General features: G+C 46.1%; 1 pseudogene; it reads right to left on the bottom strand.

The window, feature by feature from the left end:
• Nucleotides 1-5,508: 5,508 nt before the first annotated feature.
• Nucleotides 5,509-11,254, bottom strand: part of LOC100588199 — a 59,882-nt pseudogene continuing 54,136 nt past the window's right edge.

The following is an 11,254-nucleotide window of genomic DNA, read 5'->3' as shown; positions in this document are numbered from 1 at the left end:
CCAGGGAATTAGGTGGACTCTGAGATCCATTGCCATGACAAAGGGGGTAAGAGTCTCATTGCTTGAGCAAAGAATATGCCATAAGTTCACCTTGTTTTATGTCTTCTGCCCAGTGCATGGCAGTTAGGGGAGCTGAAGGAAGAAAGTGAAAGAAAAAGAGACCTCTCATAACCAAGAGTGTTTGCCGCCACTGGCTTCTCCTTTAAACCAAACTCCAAATTAATCTGCTCCAGGAAATTTTCTGAGCTCAGGCTGAGAGGGTTGAAGGCTCATGCATCCTACTGAGACCAAGGAGCTGCACTGGGATATTTTTGTATATAACACAGAGGTCCCAACACAAATATATCATTTCTAAATTTTATTTTTGTATAGGTAGGGTCTCGCTATATTTTCCAGGCTGGTCTTGAACTCCTAGCCTCAAGTGATCCTCCCACCTCGGCCTTCCAAACCGTTGGGACTACAGGTAGTGAGCCACCGCGTACAGCTCAAACCTTTTTGTTTTTTTTAAGCAGATGATGGCTGGGCACCGTGGCTCACGCTTGTAATCCCAGCACTTTGGGAGGCCGAGGCGGGCGGATCACGAGGTTAGGAGATCGAGACCACGGTGAAACCCCATCTCTACTAAAAATATTAAAAAAAATAGCCGGGCGTGGTGGCAGGCGCCTGTAATCCCAGCTACTCGGAGAGGCTGAGGCAGGAGAATGGCGTGAACCCGGGAGGCGGAGCCTGCAGTGAGCTGAGATCGCGCCACTGCACTCCAGCACTCCAACCTGGGTGACAGAGCGAGACTCTGTCTCAAAAAAAAATAAAAAAAGCAGATGATTTCAGCTTTCTCACCAGAACCGAGAAAGTACAACTGCATGTATTAGTCTCCCTTGCCTTGCCTTTGGGGAAGAGTTTTGTGTGTGTGTGTATGCGTGTGTGTGTGTCTTTTGTTGTTGTTGTTTTGGGATGGGACGGAGTCTTGCTCTTGCTCTGTTGCCCAGGCTGGAGTGCAATGGCGTGATCTCAGGTCACTGCAACCGCCGTCTCCCGGCTCCAAGCAATTCTCCTGCCTCAGCCTCCTGAGTAGCTGGGATTACAGGCGGGCACCACCACACCTGGCTAATTTTTGTATTTTTAGTAGAGACGGGGTTTCATCATACTGGTTAGGCTGGTCTCGAACTCCTGACCTCATGATCCACTTGCCTCAGCCTCCCAAAGTGCTGGGATTACAGGCGTGAGCCACCGCACGTGGCTTTTTTTTTTTTTTGAGACGGAGTTTCACTTTTGTTGCCCAGGCTGGAGTGCAATGGCACAATCTCGGTTCACTGTATCCTCTGCCTCCCGGTTCAAACGAGTCTCCTGCCTCAGCCACCCGAGCAGCTGGGATTACAGGTGCCTGCCACTATGCCCAGCTAATTTTTTTTTTTTTTGTATTTTTAGTAGAGATGGGGTTTCACCATATTGGCCAGGCTGGTTTTGAACTCATGACCTCAGGTGATCCACTTGCCTCTGCCAAAGTGCTGGGATTACAGGTGTGAGCCACCATGCCCAGCCTAGAAGGAGGTTTAAGGACTAAGATAATGTTCATAAGGTGGGAGACAGGGAAAGATGAGAGTGTAGGGAAGTTTAAATTTTTCCCTTGAATGTTTGATAATTTGAGTCTATAAAAACAAACTGCATAGATTAAAGGGAAAAGAGCCCTACGCATTTTTTTTTTTTTTGAGACGGAGTCTCGCTCTGTTGCTCAGGCTGGAGTGCAGTGGCACGGATCTCAGCTCACTGCAACCTCCACCTCCCGGGTTCAAGCGATTCTCCTGCCTCAGCCTCCTGAGTAGCTGGGACTACAGGTGCACGCCGCCATGCCTGGCTAATTTTTTTTTTTTTTTTTTTGTATTTCTAGTAGAGACGGAGTTTCGCCATGTTAGGCAGGCTGGTCTCGAACTCCCAACCTCAGGTGATCTGCCCGCCTCGGCCTCCCAAAGTGCTGGGATTACAGGTGTGAGCCACTGGGTCCGGTCTCCTACAAATTTTATTGGATGCATGCATGTGTGTGGGAGTCATACAAAATATAAAAACTCAAAGAAATGGCCAAATGGTTGCTTTTATACCATCTTGAGGATACAGAAAGAACGGGAGCTTGCATCTGGGCAAAACAGGTTATGGTGGCAAGACAGGTTATGGGAGGGGGAGAAGAGGAGGCCTGGCTAGCAAAGACGGTCTTCGTGAACAAATGAAATCTCACAGAGAGTAGCCTTTAGAAGGAATAGATGGTAAAGGTTTCTGTCAGATCTTTTAAGATGTCAGACTCTCAGTTAATCTTTCCTAGATCTGGACAAGGGAGAGCACCAGAGAAAGCCTGTCTGCATCGATGCAGATTCTCTGCAGATGCAAATCTCCCCCACAAAAGACAGCTTTGCAGGCTTTCTGAACAGTCATCTCAAAATACATCAAATTCGGAATGAAATTTTTTGGTGCTCTTCAAGAGCAATAAATACTACGAAAACCCAACTACAGGGGTAGAGTTTTGATAATCAAATATTTGCCAGTGTCAGTCATCCAGGATGAACGGAAAAGTTCATTTCTATGAATGAGTCATGAAAGCATCCACATTTCCCCTTTTTCTAGCCCCTCACCAAACTATTATGATGGCCTTTCTGCAGGCAATCTGAGAAGGGGCAACCCAGTTGTAAGTAGTAACGTTGGGAAATTGATCATCTCTGGTAGCATCTGTCACTCTCTTGAAAATATCCACCAGGCTAGACAGGTTTCTCCTCCACCTGACCCCTGTATCTGTATCAGTCACCATTACCTGGGAGTAACGGAGACAATGACATATCAATGGAATTCTGGATTACTGGATACCATTAATCTTCTGTTGGAAGGGGGAACCAGACAGAAGCCAGAAGTTACTCCTGTCTAGACTCCCTCCCAACCTCCCATGTTTTATAGCCTCAAAGAAGGCAGTCAGCATTCTCAGCATTTTCTTTTTCTTCTCTTCCTCCTTCACCTCCTCCTCCCCTTCTTCCTCCTTTCCCTTCTCCTCCTCCCCTTCCCCCTCCTCTTCTTCCTTCTCCTCCTCTTCATCCCCTCCCTCCTCCTTTCCCTCCTCTTCTCATCCTCCCTCCCTCTCCTCCTCCTCCTTCCTCCTCTCTTCCCTTCTCCTCCCCCCTCTTTTTCCTTCTTCCGTCTTTTCTTCTCCTTTTTCTTCTCCTCATCCTCCCTCTCCTCCTCTTCTCCTCCTCTTCCTTCTTCCTCCTCTCTTCCCTTCTCCTCCTCCCCATCTTCTTCTCCTCCTGCTTTTTCTCCTCATCCTCCCTCTCCTCCCTCCTCCTCTTCTCCTCCTCATCCTCCTCCTCTCCTCCCTCTCCTCCCACCTCCCTCTCCTCCCTTCCTTCTTCCTCCTCTCTTCCCTTCTCCTCCTCCCCTCCATCTTCTTCTCCTCCTCCTTTTTCTTCTCCTCATCCTCCCTCTCCTCCCCTCCTCTTCCTCTTCTCCTCCTCATCCTCCCTCTCCTCCCCTCCTCCTCTTCCTCTTCTCCCCTTCCCTTCCTCCTCCTTCTCTTCCCCCACTTCCTACCTCTCCTACTCCTCTTTCCCCGTCTCCTCCTGTTCCTTCTCCTTCTCCCCCACTCCTCCCTCTCCCACCTCCTTCTTCTTCTTTTAAATAGAGGCAGAGTCTTGCTTTGTTCGTCTTAAACTCCTGGGCTCAAGCGATCATTCTGCCTCAGCCTCCCAAAGTGCTGGGATTACAGGCGTGAGCCACTACTGGTGGCCCATCCTTTTTAAATTTTTAATTTTATTAATCTTATTTTCATTTCTTTATAATAGAGATAGGGTCTCACTATGTTGACCAGACTGGTCTGGAACTCCTGGTCTCAAGCAATCCTCCTGCCTCAGCCTCCCAAAGTGCTAGGATTACAGGCATGAGCCACCACACTAGGACAAGATTTATTTCTGTTATGAACTGAATGTTTGTGTCTCCCTTCCCCCCAGTTCATATGTTGAAGCCCTAGACCCCAACGTGATGGCTATTTGAAGGTGCAGTCTTTGGGAGATAATTGGGTCTAGATTAGGTCATGAAGGTAGGACTCTCATGATGGGATTAGTGCCCTTATAAGAAGAGAAAGAGAGAGAGAGAGATCTTTCTTTCCATGAGTACATATGGAAGAAAGGACATGTGAGCACACAGTGAGAAGACAGCTCTCTACATATCAGAAAGTCGGCTCTCACCAGACACCGAATCTGCAGGCGCCTTGATCTTGGACTTCCCAGCCCCTAGAACTGTGATAAATAAATTTCTGTTGTTTAAGCCACCCAGTCGATGGCATCTTATTACAGCAGTCTGAGAAGGTTAAGACAATTTCTTAAAGGTTCTTAGAGATGACTCCATAGCTTTCTTTTATCTATTATTTAAAGGAGGGCAGGTTTCTGTACATCTTGTGTTTTCCAAGATAGTTCCAATAATTTTATATTTTTTTCAATTAAGGCAATTCATACATGCATAGTTACACATAATTTTACTTTTATGCCTTTAATATTGTATTTTTTTAAATGTGCACTTTTATTGAACTGGTCTCAAGTCAGTGTACAGGTAACCCCTTGCTACTTTCACACTTCCACCCAATCCCAGGGAGACCAAAAGCCTTCATACACCTCAAGTTTAGGGACAAAAAGTGTGGCCACAATGGCTCATTCAAAATAAAACAAAACAGGCCAGACGCAGTGGCTCATGTCTGTAATCCCAGCACTTTGGGAGGTCAAGGCGGGCTGATCACTTGAGCTCAGGAATTTGAGACCAGCCTAGGCAATATGGTGAAAACCCGTCTTTATCAAAAATACAAAAAATTAGCCAGGCAGGGTGGTATGCTTCTGTGGTCCCAGCTACTCGGGATGCTAAGGTGGGAGGATTACTTGAGCCTGGGAGGCAGAGGTTGCAGTGAGCTAAGATCGCCTCACTGCATTCCAGCCTGGGTGACAGAGTGAGACCCCGTCTCAAAAAATAGTAAAAATAAAGCAAAAACAAAGTTATTAAGGCTAAGATTTAAAACATTTTGCATTACATAATTTACATGAAAGCAATGTTATCACCTCCCCTGTGTGGACCTGGGAGAGGACTGGGCCATTTTCCTTAGAGGGAAGTGGAGTGGCTTTTGGGAGGGCAAAGGAACTTCCTGTAACAATACATTTCATGATATTTGCAATGACTATTTAAAAAAAAAGAACAGGCCTGGCGTGGTGGCTCATGCATGTAATCCTAGCATTTTGTAAGGCTGAGGCAGACACATCACCTGAGCCCAGGAGTTTGAGACCAGCCTGGGCAACATAGTGAGACCCCTATTCTACAAAAGATAGAAAAATTAGCAAGGCACGGTGGTGTGCACTGTAGTCCGTTATTTGGGAAGCTGAGGTGGGAGGATCACCTGAGCCCTGGAGGTTGAGGTTGCGGTGAGCTGTGATTGGGCCACTGCACTACAGCCTCGGTGATAGAGTGAGACCCTCAGAGTGAGGCCCTGTCTCAAAATAAATAAATAAAATTAAAATTAAAAATAACTATGTACAATCCAAGTTCTCAGCCACATTGTAGAACTTTGGGGGATGCTCACTCCAACAGACTGTTGTCACTTTCACTGTTCCAGTTTGTAAATCCTGAATCATCAAGCCAAAAAAAAAAAAAAAAAACCCAAAATCAAAACAGAACCCCAAACCAATCAAACACCCCCCAAAAAAACAAATAAAGCCATGCTAATCTCATCTTGTTTTCTATGCAAGTTAGGTTTTTGTTAAGAAAGGGTATAACGCAACTAAGTAACAGTCTGCTTAGAAGCATTTGCAGTAGAAGATGGGGGTGAGAGAAGTGGGACTTGTATTCCTGCCTGCTGATCCACACCTGCTGGAAGGTGGACAGCGAGGCCAGGATGGAGCCAGTGATACACAGGGAGTATCTGCACTCAGCAGGAGCAATAATCTTGATCTTCATCATGCTGGGAGCCAGGGCAGTGATCTCCTTTTGCATCCTGTTGGGCAATGCCAGGGTACATGGTGGTGCCGCTGGACAGCACTGCATTGGCGTACAGGCCTTTATGGATGTCCACATCATACTTCATGATGGAGTTGAAGGTAGTTTCATGGATGTCACGGGTTCCATGCCCAGGAAGGAAGGCTGGAGGAGAGGCCAGGGCAGTGGAACTACTCGTTGCAGATGGTGATGACCTGGCTCTGGAGCAGCTTGTAGCTCTTCTCCAGGGAGAAGCTGGAGGCCATGGTGGCCATCTCCTACTTGAAGTCCAGGGCAATGTAGCACAGCTTCTTCTTGATGGCATACATGATTTCCTGCTGGGCCGTGGTGGTGAAGCTGTAGCCACGCTCAGTAAGGATCTTTGTGAGGTAGTCGGTCAGGTCCCAGCCAGCCAGGTCCAGACATAGGTTGGCACTGGGGAGGGTGTACCCCTCATAGCTGGGTAGTGTGAGTGACCCCATCACTGGAGTCCATCACAATGCCAGTGGTACAACCAGAGGCATACAGGAACAGCACAGCATGGATGGCACATATATGGTGGGGGTGTTGAAGGTCTCAAACATGATCTGGGTCATCTTCTCGCAGTTGGCCTTGGAGTTCAGAAGAGCCTCATTCAGCAGCATGGGATGTTCCTCAGGAGCCGTGTGCAGCTTGTTGTAGAAGGTGTGGTTCCAGATCTCCATGTCGTCCTAGTTGGTGATGATGCTGTGCTGGATGTGGTATTTCAGGATCAGGATGCCTCTCTTGCTCTGGGCCTTGTCACCCACATAGGAGTCCTTCTGACCCATGCCTGCTGTCATGTACTGGTTCCGTGGGCATCCCGTGATGGAAGGCAAGATACCCTGGGGGGCATTGTCACTGCAAGTGTGGAGATACCATCATTCATGGGGAGCTGGAAGCAAATTTGGACTGGTGGAGGAGTGTCGAGCGTGAGGGTCTGTGCTTGGGGCGGATACAGTCTTGGTCTAATATTTTAACATAAATTAACCATATCAGAAAGAGTTATTAAACTTAGGACTCAAACCTATGGAGTAATAATTTAATACTATAATTAAATTAAACACAATCACATACAACTAACCCTCAATGATATACAGAGAAAGTTTTGATACTAATTTTCAATTCTTTATCTCTATGAAGCTGATGAAAAATTCTTAGGCAGTGTGCCTGGTGTGGGATTTTGTAAACCAAAAATAATATTCTAAGCTTCCCAATCAACTGAATAGACCCATCCTCTCAGCCAAGGGCATTCCAAAATTAACCTGAAAAACTAGTTCAGACCATGATGAGATGCAGGGGATGGGGCATGCCTTATTTACACTCTCCTGTCTTTGGAATGCAGGCACAGGTGACCAGCATTAACATTAAAATAGAGATCTTAAGAATAAAACAGACTTCCTGTAGCAATAAGACACCAAATTCCAGTCTGACTAAAAGAAATTGAATATATATATTTATATATGGGTAAAACACTTTGATTTCTTACATATATATTATTATTATATATATTTTGTTATTTTTTTGAGACGAAGTCTTACTCTGTCGCCAGTTCGGAGTGCAGTGGCGCCATCTCAGCTCACTGCAACCTCTGACTCCATGGTTCAAGCTATTTTCCTGCCTCAGCCTCCCGAGTAGCTGGGATTACAAGCACACACCACCACACCCAGCTAATTTTTGTATTTTTAGTAGAGATAGGGTTTCACCATGTTGGCCAGGATGGCCTCGATCTCCTGACCTCATGATCTGCCCAATTTGGCCTCCCAAAGTGCTGGGATTACAGGCATGAGCCACCGTGTCCAGCCCCAAAATATATTTCTTTCAGATATATATATATATATATATATATATATACACACACACACACACATATATACACATATATACATATATACACATATATACATACATATATACACACATATACATATATACACACATATATACATATATATACACATATATACATATATACACATATATACATACATATATACACATATATACATATATACACACATATACATATATACACATATATACATATATACATATATATACATATATATACACATATATACATATATATTATGTGTGTGTGTGTATATATATATATACATATATATATATATTTTTTTTTTGATAGAGTGTTACCCAGGCTGGAGTGCAGTGATGTGATCTTGGCTCATTACCACCTGTGCCTCCCGAGTTCAAGCAATTCTAGTGCTTTAGCTTCCCAAGTAGCTGGGATTACAGGCGTGCATCACCATGCCCGACTAATTTTTGTATTTTTAGTAGAGATGAGGTTTCGCCCTGTTTGCGAGGCTGGTCTTGAACTCCTGGCCTCAAGTGATCCACCTACCTTGGCCTCCCAAAATGCTGGGATTGCAGGCAAGAGTCACCATGCCCAGCCTTCTTTGATATATTTTGAGATGGTCCTGCAAATCTTTCTCTCATTGGGAAAATCTATATTCTACAGAGAATCCTTGATTCTTTCCTGATCCAGGAAGGAATTAACTGAATCTGACACCTTTTTAGGTCTGATAAGTGTCAGGCCTGTGAGCCCAAGCTAAGCCATCATATCCGCAGTGACCTGTATGTATACATCCAGATGGCCTGAAGCAACTGAAGATCCACAAAAGAAGTGAAAATAGCCTTAACTGACGACATTCCCATAGCGATTTATTGCTGCCCCAACCTAACTGATCAATGTTGTTTGTAATCTCCCCCACCCCTGAGAAGGTTCTTTGTAATTCTCCCCACCCTTGAGAATGTACTTTGTGAGATCCACCACCTGCCTGCAAAACATTGCTCCTAACTCCACTGCCTATCCCAAAACCTATAAGAACTAATGATAATCCACGACCCTTTGCTGACTCCTTTTTCAGACTCAGCCCGCCTGCACCCAGGTGAAATAAACAGCCTTGTTGCTCACACAAAGCCTGTTTGGTGGTCTCTTCACATGGACATTGTGAGACATTTGGTGCTGAAGACCCAGGTCAGCAGGACTCCTTCGGGAGACCAGTCCCCTGTCCTCACCCTCACTCCGTGAAGAGATCCACCTATGACCTCGGGTCCTCAGACCAACCAGCCCAAGGAACATCTGACCGATTTTAAATCGGATAAGCAGCCTCTTTTTACTCTCTTCTCCAACCTCTCTCACTCTCCCTCAACCTCTTTCTCCTTTCAATCTTGGCGTCACCCTTCAATCTCTCCCTTCTTTTAATTTCAATTCCTTTCATTTTCTGGTAGAGACAAAGGAGACACATTTTATACGTGGACCCAAAACTCCATCGGTGGTCACAGACTTGGGAAGGCAGCCTTCCCTTGGTGTTTAATCATTACGGGGATGCCTCTCTGATTATTCACCCACGTTCCATTGGTGTCTGATCTTCGTGGGGATGGATGCCTGCCTTGGTCATTCACCCACATTCCCTTGGTGGCAAGTCAACTGCCAGAACACCTGCTTTGGCTACTCCCCAACCCCCTTCTCCATTTCTCTACCCTTCTCTTTAAACTTGCCTCCTTCACTATGGGCAAACTTCCACCCTCCATTTCTCCTTCTTCTCCCTTAGCCTGTGTTCTCAAGAACTTAAAACCTCCTCAACTCTCGCCTGACCTAAAATCTAAGCATCTTATTTTCTTCTACAACACTGCTTGGCCCCAGTACAAACTCAACAATGGTTCTAAATGGCCAGAAAATGGCACTTTTGATTTCTCCATCTTACTAGATCTAGATAATTTTTCTTGAAACATGGGCAAATGGTCTGAGGTGCCTGACGTCCAGGCATTCTTTTACACATCGGTCACTCCCTAGTCTCTGCTCCCAGTGCAACTCATCCCAAATCTTTCTTCTTTCTCTCCTGTCTGTTCTTTCAGTCTCCACCCCAAGTTCTGAGTCCCTTGAATCCTTCTTTTTTACGGACTCATCTGACCTCTCCCCTTCTCCCCAGGCTGCTCCTCACCAGGCCAAGCCAGGTCCTAATTTTTCCTCAGCCTCTGTTCCCCCACCCTATAATCCTTCTATCATCTCCCCTCCTCACACCCGGTCTGGCTTACAGTTTTGTTCCGCGACTAGCCCTCCCCCACCTGCCCAACAATTCCCTCTTAAAGAGATGGCTGGAGCTAAAGGCATAGTCAAGGTTAATGCTCCTTTTTTCTTTATCCGACCTCTCCCAAACCAGCTGCCATTTGGGCTCTTTTTCATCAAATATGAAAACCCAGCCCAGTTCATGGCCCGTTTGGCAACAACCCTTAGACGCTTTACCACCCTAGATCCAGAGGGGCCAGAAGGCTGTCTTATTCTGTATGCATTTTATTACCCAATCCCCTCCTGGCATTAGAAAAAGCTCCAAAAATTGGATTCTGGCCCTCAAACCCCACAACAGCACTCAATTAACCTCGCCTTCAAGGTGTACAATAATAGAGTAGAGGCAACATATTTCTGAGTTGCAATTACTTGCCTCAACTGTGAGAGAAACCCCAGCCACATCTCCAGCACACAAGAACTTGAAAACACCTGAAGTGCAGCGGCCAGGTGTTCCTCCAGGACCTCCTCCCTCAGGATCTTGCTTCAAGTGCTGGAAATCTGGCCACTGGGCCAAGGAATGCCCACAGCCCGGGATTCCTCCTAAGCCGTGTCCTATCTGTGCGGGACCCCACTGGAAATCGGACTGTCCAACTCACCTGGCAGCCACTCCCAGAGCCCCTGGAACTCTGGCAGAAGGCTCTCTGACTCCTTCTCATATCTTCTTGGCTTAGCAGCTGAAGACTGACACTGCCCAATTGCCTTGGAAGCCCCCTGGACCATCACAGATGCTTTGGATAACTCTTACAGTGGAGGATAAGTCCGTCCCCTTCTTAATCAATACAGAGGCTACCAACTCCATATTACCTTCTTTTTAAAGGCCTGTTTCCCTTGCCTCCATAACTGTTGTGGGTATTGACGGCCAGGCTTTTAAACCTCTTATAACTCCCCAACTCTGGTGTCAACTTGGACAACATTCTTTTATGCACTCATTTTAGTTATCCCCACCTGCCCAGCTCCCTTATTAGGTCAAGACACTTTAATTAAATTATCTGCTTCCCTGACTATTCCTAGGCTACAGCCACACCTCATTGCTGCCCTTTTCCCCAGTTCAAAGCCTCCTTGATGTCCTCCCCTTGTTATCTCCCCACCTCAATCCACAAGTATGGGATACCTTTATCCCCTCCCTGGCAACCGATCACACTCCCCTTACCAGCCCATTAAAACCTA

Source organism: Nomascus leucogenys, chromosome 6, assembly GCF_006542625.1.
Source record: "Nomascus leucogenys isolate Asia chromosome 6, Asia_NLE_v1, whole genome shotgun sequence".
NCBI classification, from domain to species: Eukaryota; Metazoa; Chordata; class Mammalia; order Primates; family Hylobatidae; genus Nomascus; species Nomascus leucogenys.
Note: the sequence above shows the minus strand (reverse complement) of the source record. Positions and strands in the feature narration are given on the sequence as shown.